The sequence below is a fragment of the Gossypium hirsutum genome, chromosome A11 (genome assembly GCF_007990345.1).
Source record: "Gossypium hirsutum isolate 1008001.06 chromosome A11, Gossypium_hirsutum_v2.1, whole genome shotgun sequence".
Classification (NCBI taxonomy): Eukaryota; Viridiplantae; Streptophyta; class Magnoliopsida; order Malvales; family Malvaceae; genus Gossypium; species Gossypium hirsutum.
Genome location: NC_053434.1, coordinates 96,275,779 through 96,287,536, shown reverse-complemented (window position 1 = coordinate 96,287,536; position 11,758 = coordinate 96,275,779). Strand labels below are relative to the sequence as shown.

The 11,758-nt window shown below is 39.9% G+C and overlaps 1 non-coding gene across 1 annotated transcript; it reads right to left on the bottom strand.

The window, feature by feature from the left end:
- Positions 1–2,948: 2,948 nt before the first annotated feature.
- LOC121210554 (small nucleolar RNA R71) lies at positions 2,949–3,054 on the bottom strand. Its single transcript, XR_005905670.1, has one exon. It is a non-coding gene; the product is annotated as a small nucleolar RNA R71 (small nucleolar RNA).
- Positions 3,055–11,758: the final 8,704 nt, after the last annotated feature.

The window sequence follows — 11,758 nt, the reverse complement described above, 5'->3', positions numbered from 1 at the left end:
ATCTCATCGAACCATCTTTCTTCTTATCGAACAGCACGGGGGCACCCCAAGGTGAAAAACTTGGCCTAGTAAACCCTTTATCCGTCAGCTCTTGCAACTGTACTTTTAACTCCTTCAGCTCGGTAGGTGCCATTCTATACGGGGCAATAGAAATGGGAGTCGTCCCTGGCACCAACTCAATACCATACTCTATCTCCCTTTCAGGAGGTAATCTGGGTAATTCCTCCGGAAACATATCTGGATACTCACATACTATTGGTACAAACTCAATCTTCAATTCAGTTTCCTTAGTGTTCATCACAAACGCACTATAAGCTTCATATCCTTTCCTCATATATCTTTGAGCAACCATTTCCGTGATTACAACTGGTGATGAATCCAATTCTCTTGATTCAACCCATAGAATCTTACCATCCGGGCATTTCAACTTAATATACTTACTACCACAATTCACAATTACATCATGAAGGGCTAACCAATCCATACCAAGTATTACATCAAATTCATCAAATGGTAACAACATAAGGTTAGCCGGGAAACCACAACCATGAATTGTCAAAGGACAATCCTTACAAATTTTATCAACTAAAACCGACTTGCCTAGTAGGTTCGACATTCTAATAATATCTTCCATATGTTCAACAGGTATGTTCATACTAGACGCCAATCTCATGCAGATATATGAATGCGTCGACCCTGGGTCAATTAAAGCAACAACACTTATATTAAAAAGAGAGAAGGTACCCATAATAATATCAGGAGCAGCGGCTTCCTCTCGAGCACGTATCGCATACGTTCTTGCCAGGGCTCGAGTCTCTAATTTTTCCATATCTTTAGCCACGACTCGACTGCCACTAGCACTCCCGGGATATCTCGGAGGTCTACCTCGTGGAATGGGAGTACTCGACTTTAGAGCTGATAAACCGTAAATTATACATATTTTTACCCCATGTTTAATGCATTTTATGGATGATTTCTCATTAGAATTAGTGAATTCGATGCTCCTAATGCTCTAATTTCATGTTTTATACTTAGGAGAGCATAGGAGAGCAAAAGGAATGATAAACAGGCCAAAAACGGAGAAAATGGGCCAAAGTATGAAATCAACACGGCCTAGACCTCCTCACACGGGCAGACCACACGATCGTGTCAATCTGGAAAAATTAGAGCACGACTCACACGGGTGTGTCACACGGGCATGTCCCTGCTGAGCCCAAGTTGAGTCCAATTTGGAAAAGGCCAATTTTGGGGGTTTCTAGGCATTCAAAAGCCTAGAAATACACACTAAAGGAGGAGAAAAAGAGAGACAGAGAAGAGGGGTAAGGAATTACCCTAAAGAAGCCGATTGATCCATCTCAGAAGCCAGATTCATTATTAAGACTGAAGATCTCTCCTCAATTTCCCTTCAAGAGTCTTTGGGTTATATTTATGTTTTGTATTCTTTATTCTTCTGAGATGTTTTCTTATTTATTTATGAACTAAACCCCTAAATACCTAAGGGGAATGAAACCTAAGACGAATCTTGTTATTATTTTCTGAATCGTATGATAAATATTTAACTTGTTCTTAATTATGTGTTCTTAATTCTTGTTTTGATATCCCAGGATACTAATCCAAGACACGTTATTAGTCAGAGAAGGAATAGACCCTGACTAAGAATACATTTGCCATAATTAAGCGGAGTTGATCGGGCGGCTAGAAATAGGATTACGAGATTTTGCTGGATTAGGGTAAAACCTAATAAGGAGATCCATAGATCGAGTTAATGCAACCCTAGAGTGTTAATTAGAGAAAAGTCTCAGTTATTCAATCTATGGATTAGATGTTATTAGTCTTGAATAGGGATAATAACATAACTTAGGGATCTCTACGGAACAAGTTGAATGAATAAATCGTCCGATTAGGAGCCAGAATAACAAGTAAAGTCTAGGTGAATTTTTCCTTAGGTATTGTCTCAAGTCAATCGATTTTCCCAAAGCAATTCCCCAATTCTTTTCTCGGTGCATTCTTAGTTTAATTAGTTACTTAATTAAAACAAACCATTTTATTCTTAGGCTAGATAATAAAAATATAGTTATTACTAGTACTTTTGGTTCCCTTGGGTACGATATCTCGGTTTTGCCATTACTATACTATTGTTCGATAGGTGCACTTGCCTTTTTGTCGTGATAATAGTTAGTCTAGTTTTGATCTTCATAAATATTTATTACTTGTTACGAATCACTGCAATCAAGTTTGTGGCGCCGTTGCCGGGGAGCTGAATATTAGAATCACTAAATTTTTATTACTTTAGCCATTTATTTTTCTTGCAATTTCATTTAATTTTATTATTTATTAATTTACTTATTCTTTCTCTTGGCAGGTTTTTATAGTTTATGACTAGAAGAAACCCGTCAGGACCCTTACTTTTTGACGAAGAAATCGACCGCACAGTTTGCAGAAATCAAAGAGAGATAAGGCGCAGCTTATGATACACGGAGAACAAGCAAGAAGACGAAACTCAACCCCCAACCGAAGAGATGGCTGAAAACCAAGACAATCAGCTGCCTCCTGCAATTGCAGCTAATCAAAATTCTGCTCCATGTACTATGTATGACTATGCTAAACCCTCTTTAGCAGGAGCTGAATCTAGTATAGTTAGACCTGCTATTGCTGCGAATAATTTTGAACTAAAACCTAACACTATTCAAATGATACAGCAGTTTGTTCAGTTTGATGGCTTGCAGGATGAAGGTCCCAACACTTACTTAGCAAATTTCCTGGAATTTTGTGATATATTCAAAACCAATGGCATTTCTGATGATGCCATTCATCTTCAGTTATTTCCCTTTTCACTGAGAAATAAAGCTAAATAGTGGTTGAACTCGTTACCACGAGGGTCTATCACTACTTGGGAACAAATGACCGAGAAATTTTTACTAAAATATTTTCCACCGGCTAAAACGGCTAAATTGCGTAATGATATCTCTTCTTTTGTGCAGATGGATTTAGAATACTTTACGATGCATGAGAGAGATACAAGGACTTACTGAGAAGGTGCCCTCACCATGGGTTACCTCTATGGTTGCAAGTTCAAACGTTCTACAATGGTGTGAATCCCTCAACAAGACAAATGATTGACACAGCTGCTGGTGGAACCATCAACAATAAAACACCAGAAGATGCCTACGAATTCATAGAGGAGATGTCACTAAACAATTATCAGTGGCAAGTCATGAGGACTAAGCCAACAAAAATAGCCGGTATTTAAAACATCGATTCAGTCACCATGCTCTCTAATCAGGTAGAACTTCTTAATAAAAATATTGATAGTTTTCTTGGTTCTATGTAGGTACATCCAGTAATGAGGTGTGACTCAAACGGAGGAGGTGTGAATACAGAATAGCAACCTTTCAATCATACAACTGAAGACGAGCAAGTCAACTATATGGGTAACAATAACTTTCGATCTCAAAATAACCCATACAGTAATACTTATAATGCAGGTTGGAGAAACCACCCAAATTTCTCCTAGGGTGGTCAAGGGAATTAGAAGTTACAAAATCCCCAGAGTTTTCAACAACCTCCTTATCAATAAGAGAATAAGCCAAACCTTGAAGAGATGCTCTCTAAATTCATCTCGGTGTCAGAAACCCGTTTTCAAAATACCGAGACTGCACTTAAGAATCAACAAGCATCGATCCAAGGACTCGAAACTCAGATAGGCCAGCTGTCTGAACTAATCTCCAAAAGACCACAAGGTAGCCTACCAAGTAATACTAAACCTAATCCGAGGGAACACCTCAATGCAATTATCAATCAAAATAAGGACGGACTCATTGTACCCGAGCTAGAAATACAACAAAACAACGCGATGAACAAAGGACGAGAAGAGGTAAACGATAATGATACTAAGCAGGTAAGTATGAATTATGAACCTCGTGTGCCATATCCTAAAGCAATGACAAAAGATAAAACAGAGGAACAATTCCTTGCTAAATTGGTAGTTTATTTGTGAATAATGCTTTACCTGATCTAGGGGCAAGTATAAATGTTACGCCATATAAAATGTTTAAACGACTAGGTCTCGATAAACCCAAACAGAACAGGATGAGCATACAATTGGCTGACAAAACAGTTAGATTTCCTAAGGATATTATTGAATACGTTCTCGTTAAGATTGATAAATTTATTTACCCAGTAGATTTTGTCGTCTTAGACATGGATGAGGATAACGAGGTACCTTTAATTTTAGGACAACCCTTTTTAGCAATTGCCAGGACCATTATTAATATAGGTAAAGGGGAGCTAACACTTCGTGCAGGTGACAACGCAATAACACTCCAAGCACGCGACTCAGTCAAAACTCCTAAGACTCAGGATAATGCTATAAAACCTGTCAATGATAAAACTAATATTCAATCGTCCTTGCAGGAACCTTCTTGAACCAGGACAACAAAAACAGTGCGCTACTATCATGAAGAGAACAAAGACGTGCATGAAGAATGAAGGCTACGAATAAATGAGCTAGATGAATGGCGAGCACACAAACCAAGAACACGTGATAAATTGAAACTACACCAAAACAAGCTCGATACCTCTCCTAATCAACTTAAGGTTGGCGATACAGTCTTACTAGATGCCGTTGATCCTCACATTGTCACTACCACACTAAATGAGAAAATCCCTCTTATGGTACTCAATATTTTCCATTTGGTACGGTAGAGGTAAGTCATCCCAAGTTCAGCACTTTTAAGGTAAACAACACCCGTTTAAAACCTTATTTTAAAATTGAAAGCAGGAATGAGGAGTATAAACTCCTCAAACCACCATGTTCATTCAACAGAGAGGTAAGTCGAGCTTAGACTATAAATAAGTACTTCTCAGGAGGCAACCCGAGCACTAACAATAGTAATTTCTTTAAATTTTGGTATTTAACTCCTAACCTACTAAATGGGAATCTTGAATACAGGTGTTTTCACAAAGACACGACCAAGCACACGGGCGTGCTTAAGGCTGTGTAAAAATAGGGCAAGGATTTTCTGAACACGGGCTACGATAAAACACCGCGGCCGTGTAATATGGCCGTGGTCAAGCCTGCGAAAACAACACGAATGTGAGACACGCCCGTGTCGAAGACCCGTAGTTGAAACTGAGAAACTAACACGGGTGTGTGACACGCCCGTGTCTGAACACCTGTGGTCAAACCTGTTAAATGAACACGGGCGTGGAACTTGAACACATGGGCATTGGAGAAGCGAACAAAGCTAGACATGGCCATTCAACAGGGCCGTGGAAACCCACACGCCCAGGGGACATGGGTGTGGACTAAATGTTAGATGCCTCTAAATTTGAAATTCGCAAATCACACGGGCTAAAATTGGGGAACACGGGCGTGTGACATGGCCTTGTGCCCCAAAATCTATAAATATGTTACACTATTAATTGTTTTCCCCATTCAAAAACCTTAACCCTAGCTGTTGCAACTATACACGGCTCCCTGCCACGCCCGTGCGTCGCCTTCAAATTCATTTTGATGCTCAATCTCCCCCCTTAGCGTACCATGTCATCATCAAGAGGAAAGAAAACCGCCGTACCCGCTTCGAAGAAAAGGAAAGAAGCGTTCTCTTTTGTAGGCCCCACCACAGAAATCTGCCACCCTCTCCTACAGTTTCCTTGAGGGCCCCAGGAAGAACTATTCCAAATACTTCAGGCCTGACCTTTAGCAGTGGGCCGTTGCATCGACTGGGCTATTGTCGAACAAGTCTAGTTGGCTGACGCGATTCGGGCTCTCTTTACCACCGACCCTTGGGAGCTATTCTTCAGGATTATCGAGCTGACATACCTCGAGCTCACGATGGAACTATGCTCAACATTCCATCTCCAGACCGTAATGACGAGGCACGATAATCCTGGCACAGTCCAGTTTCTCCTAGGCAGATTAATCCGCCAGCTAAGCATCCCAGAGTTTGGTGCTGCACTAGGCCTATATACAGAGGAGTTCAGGGAAGAAAATAAACTACAGGCTCTAAGTCACCACATACATTTCTCTCCCTCGAGGTGTTGGCACACTTTGGCCCCTAGCACGCCATCCTACAATCCTAGCCTCTCCAAGACATCAGTTCTCCCACCATCCCTAAGGTATTTACATGCAATTTCAGCTCACACAATTATAGGGAGGCGAGAGAGCACTGGCGTCGTCAACACCCACGACGTCTACTTCTTATGGTGCATGTCGCAAGGGCACGTCATTGATCTTGCCTATTTTATTACCCTTGCGATTCAGCACTAGACGGAGCGGCATCGAAAGGGGGTCATCTCCATTGGTCCCTACGTGACTAGGTTGGCACAACACTTCGGGCTCCTCAACACCGTGGCCCAAGAGTCATCCTTCACCCTCATCGGCCAGATGTCTCCACAAGGCATCCCGAGCATGCTTAGCATGAGGATGATCGACAGGCACTGAGGAACCTACCCTCCCCAGTATCGTCTCGCTCAATCTACCGAGGAGGAGGCCAGGAGGACATTCCTGACGATGTCCCCCCATAGCACGAGGACCCACAGCCTCAGCCACCACCACCCTCTTGTCCACTTCATGCGGCGGCTTCATACGTTGACATCTCTGAGCGCCTTACCCGATTCGAGCATCAGTGTTTTCAATGATTTGACAACATTGATGCTACCCTACAACAGATTTGTCAGCACCTTCACATCTCATCGCCAGTCCCACCTCGCGAACCATCCAGCGATGAAGATGTTTAGAAATATTTATTTATTATTTTATGTTTTTAATTATTGAAATTATTTATATTATTTTTCTTCAACTTTATAAATTTTATTTTTATTTATTAATTTCAGCTATTTCTTTTTGAATAATTATTCTTCCTCATATCCCCTAAAAAGTTCCTGATTTTATCACTGTTATATAGAGCTCTTAAGCTCATCATCACATAGGAACAAAACCTCCACCGGGAAAGGTTCTCCATGACTGCCATGTCCTACTCGACCACGACCATAGCTACCACTAGATATAATATTCTTTTGGCGCAGGACTCATGGCCCAATGAACCTCTACGACCGCCAGAATATCCCCCTCCACTCTCGAACCAATCACTCTCCGAAACTCTAGTTCGAGGAATTCATCATACAGGAAATTTCACTTCTCTCCCTATCTTATTTTTATACTCTAATATCTATCTTTGTACATTGAGGGCAATGTATATCTTAAGTGTGGGGGGTGAACATGAAACCAAAATTTTTGCATTATTCTCAAATCCCTGAATAATTACCTTGTTCTCTTGAAAAGTTCTCATATCATATTTTGGATAAATTCTGATTGATTTATGATTTTGATTGATATATCTTGAATTAAGACATAGGGATTTATGCATTGATTATTTAAACTTTAAGACATTAGAGAATCAAGCATGATAAGTTGATTTTTAAGAGTTCAAAATTATAGGTTGTTTTCCCAAGTCTAGGTATTACTTTGAATTAGAATTCACGAGTCTAAACATCAGAAAGCCATAATTTTTGTGAGATTTTTGAGCCTTTTGAGCATCTATCCATCCTTTCATGCTCACTTTTATTATTGCTTTGAGTGCGTCAGTATGGAACTGTTATTCTAGAACTTGCTTGATTATGCATGTCGAGACCACACCATTTGATTGATATATCAAAATGATTAAGGCACTTAGGATGAACCCACTCATGCCATGGAAATCCTACCTCCACGATTAACCCCTAGTAAACTCCCTTGAGCCTAACAAACCATTTCTTGTATTACCCTTAATATTAACCTTTAATCCATTATTGTTGAAATCCCCTAAATTAATCCATATTTTTGTCGAGATTTGAGTTGAATGGACTGCCTAGCTATGTTTTGTTCTTGATATTTAGCTTCTTTATTTAACTTGTTCTTAAAAAAAAACTATGTATACATATTAGTAATTCCATATCCTAAGAAGAAGCTTTGTTGTACGCAAGTAAAGGTTAACTATTTTTCTAGTTAGGCAATTTTTCAATTCAATCTCGATTCTAACCCTTTCTTTCAGCTTGTGACCACACCCCCTAACCAAGCCTCACTACAACCCTCTAAAGACCTTTTGATTTATGTATCATCTTAAATTATGGTGGTGGAGATTTGATTTTCATGCAAGCCTATCGCAAGGACTTTTCATTATTGATTATTGAGTGCTTCATTTATTGTTCTTAAACACCTCGAGTGATTTGAGTGAATCTTTAGTGATGATGTGAAACTCTGTGATATTCTAAATCGAAGGTAATTACTTAGATGAGGGAAGACACCTATGTTTTCGGAATAAAATGCTCGACTTGGAATGTTTGAAACTTTTATGTTCTTTTAGTTGAATTCTCAATGTATGATTACCTATGGATTAGTTTGAGATATTATCGATAGGAATTATAAGTTGAGAAGAATTTATTTTGATTATGAGTTGAGGATTTTGCTTGAGGACATGCAAATGCATAAGTGTGGGGGTATTTGATAGACTGTAAATTATACATATTTTTACCCCATGCTTAATGCGTTTTATGGATGATTTCTCATTAGAATTAGTGAATTCGATGCTCCTAATGCTTTAATTTCATGTTTTATACTTAGGAGAGCAAAGAAGAGCGAAAGGAACAAGAAACAGGCCAAAAACGGAGAAAATGGGCGAAAGTAAGAAATCAACATGGCCTGGACCTCCTCACACGGGCAGACCACATGGCCGTGTTGATCTGGTAGAATTGGAGCACGACTCACACGGGCGTGTCCCTGCTAAGCCCAAGTTGAGTCCAATTCGGAAAAGGCCAATTTTGAGGGTTTCTAGGCATTCAAAAGCCTATAAATACACACTAGAGGAGGAGAAAAAGAGAGATGGGGAAGAGGGGTAAGGAATTACCCTAAGGAAGCCGATTGATCCATTTCAGAAGCCAGATTCATCATCAAGACTGAAGATCTCTCCTCAATTTCCCTTCAGGAGTTTTTGAATTTTCTTTATGTTTTGTATTCTTTATTCTTCTGAGATGTTTTCTTATTTAGTTATGAACTAAACCCCTAAATACCTAAGGGGAATGAAACATAAGACGTATCTTGTTATTATTTTCTTAATCGTATGATAAATATTTAACTTGTTCTTAATTACGTGTTCTTAATTCTTGTTTTGATATCCCAGGGTACTAATTCAAGACACGCTATTAATAAGAGGAGGAATAGACACTGACTAAGAGTACATCTACCATAATTAAGTGGAGTTGATCGGGCGCCTAAAAATAGGGTTACGAGATTTTGCTGGATTAGGGTGAAACCTAATAAGAGGATCCAAAGATCGAGTTAATGTAACCCTAGAGTGTTAATTAGAGAAAAGTCTCGGTTATTCAATCTAGGGATTAGACGTTATTAGTCTTGAATAGGGATAATAACATAACTTAGGGATCTCTACGGAACAAGCTGAATGAATAAATCGTTTGATTCAGAACCAGAATAACAAGTAAAGTCTAGGTGGATTTTTCCTTAGGTATTGTCTCAAGTCAATCGTTTTTCCAAAAGCAATTCCCCAATTCTTTTCTCTGTGCGTTCTTAGTTTAATTAGTTAGTTAATTAAAACAAACCCTTTTATTCTTAGGCTAGATAATAAAAAGATAGTTATTACTAGTACTTTTGGTTCCCTTGGGTACGATATCCCGGTCTTGCCATTACTATACTATTTTTTGATAGGTTGGCTTGCCTTTTTTGTCGTGATAATAGTTATTCTAGGTTTGATCTTCATAAATATTTATTACTTGTTACAAATCACTTTGATAAAGAGCTATTTCCACTACTTGTTCAGCTCGTTCAGGGCAGTCTCTGAGGAAGTGATCGAAAGAACCACATCTGAAACATGCACCGCTCTTCATTGGGCACTCTCCGAAGTGAAATTTGTTGCAGCTCTTACACTTCAGTTTTTAATCATCTACACTCCCCACACTAGTTACCATCAGGGAGGAAGATCTTTGGCCTCGTCATTTAAAGCTTCTTGATCTACCCGAATATCCCACTGTTGAGTGGAGCGTTCATGTTGACTCCTGGCTTTCTTCGTGTAAAATGAGAGTGTTTTATCGCTAAGTCTCTTGCTCGTAACTCGAGCCTCTCTCTTAGCTTGTTTTCTTTCATTACTAAGTTCCTCGACCTTCTTAGCTCGATAGGCCAATGTAGCAAACTCCCGTATTTCCAAGATCCCAATTAACAATTTGATGTCCTCATTCAGGCCTTCCTCAAAGCTTTACACATTTCTAATTCAGTTTGGACCCATTCAGTTGCGTACTGACTTAATCGTACGAACTTTCTCTCATATTCCACTACAATCTTTTTCCCTTGTTTGAGTTCCAGGAACTCTTTTCGCTTCGAGTCCAAAAACCGTTGGCTAATTTATTTCTTCCTAAATTCTGCTTAGAAGAAATCCCAAGTAATATTCTCTTTCGACACTACCGAGGAGACAATCTTCCACCAATTGTATGCAGTGTCCTTCAAAAGGGACACAGCACACTTCAAACATTCTTCGGGTGTGTCACGACAAATCATCTAGCACCCTCGTAGTATATTCAAGCCAGAACTTGGCTCTCTCAACGTCATCAACAACTTTTGCTCTAAATTCTCAGCCCCATACTTTCTAAGCTTATCTACAGGGGCTTTACTGATTCTCACCAGTGCCATACCCCGTGGCACATCCTCATTAGGTTGGTTAGGGGGCGGGGGTGGTCTTGGTATATTGGAGCGATTTCTTAAATAAACCCCAAACCACTCATCCATCATATCAAAGAAGGCAGCTCGGGCCTCTACTAGGCCTTATGACATCAACCTTCTACTACTACTAGATACAACTCGTTGTACGGAAGCTGGAGCATGGCTCTCGGCTCCCTCGGACTCATCTTGTGCTCGATTGGAAGACATTTACAATATTCAAAACAATTTAAACAATTAGGAGACGTCACACTATCAACATTCGAATAATGGCGTGTATAGAGTACGTTTAACATCTCCTATGGTAGTCCTAGAACTGAATAAACCGTAGCTCTGATACCAATAAATGTAACACCCCTCACCCGTATCCAACACTGGAACAGGGCTCGAGGCATTAGCAGACTTAAACATTCATAAAGATACAAAATCGGGTCAACAAATTTCGTCCAAAATTAAAACTTTTAGAACATATGCATATCGTCCCTTATACAGGCCATCGGGGCCTATAACAAATGTTAGGGCAGTTCGGGAAAAAACTGAAAACATTCAATAAACTTTGGGTAGCTTAATAATTTTCTAGCTTTGAAGTGTCAACGCCCGTGTAGAAAGGCCGTGTGGACTCACACGCTCGTGTGACTTGGGGCACGTCCATGCCTTTAACCCGTGGGCAACATTGACTTTTAGGCACGGCCAAGGCACACGCCCGTGGTCTCACCTCGTGTCCAAAACTTGAGCATTCTGTTAAATTAACACGGCCCAGACACATACCCGTGTGTCCTACCCATGTACTAATCTGACTTAAAGTTTTAGTTGCAGGGAAGTTGTAGGTGCAGAGGACACATGGCTATACCACACACCCATAGGGATGAGCCGTGTGTCACACACGGGTTAGACACACGCCCGTGTGCCTAACCATGTGGACCTTAATAGGCTATTTTCCAAGCCTTTAGTCACCCCTTTCTACTTCTTTTTCTAAATAAATACCAAATTCAAAGTAAAACATGTTTATACACCTATAAATGGTCTTGGTGAAGTTAGTGTATGGAAACCTCAAGT